The sequence below is a fragment of the Myodes glareolus genome, chromosome 6, assembly GCF_982192425.1.
Source record: "Myodes glareolus chromosome 6, mMyoGla1.1, whole genome shotgun sequence".
NCBI classification, from domain to species: Eukaryota; Metazoa; Chordata; class Mammalia; order Rodentia; family Cricetidae; genus Myodes; species Myodes glareolus.
Window position 1 is genome coordinate 13144669 of NC_142031.1, and position 365 is coordinate 13145033.

Below are 365 nucleotides of genomic sequence, written 5' to 3' on the forward strand. Positions count from 1 at the left end.
AAGGACAAGGATTAATAGCTAGGCTTGATTCCTATTGGCTCCTGACTCTCCCTATCTTTTGGCCAGTGCCCAGCCCATGTTTATGGAACCTCAATCCCACCACTGTGGATGGCAAGTGAGCTATACTTCTCATCAGACTAGCCCAAACAGCAGCAAATTATCACCCGCTGCCTGGATCTTGTCTCTGAGCCCTTCTCCTTCTGCCCCGCAACCTCAGCTGTCATGGTCCTAGTAGAAGACTATGTTCCCTTGCCTGCTGGGACTTTTGAGGAGGGAAGAGAGCTGAGCCTGGCAGGGAGGGAGGAGGGGAGCAGAGACTATGAGCTGGCAGGCAGAGGGCGTGTGTTCCTTGGCCAGCACACTTC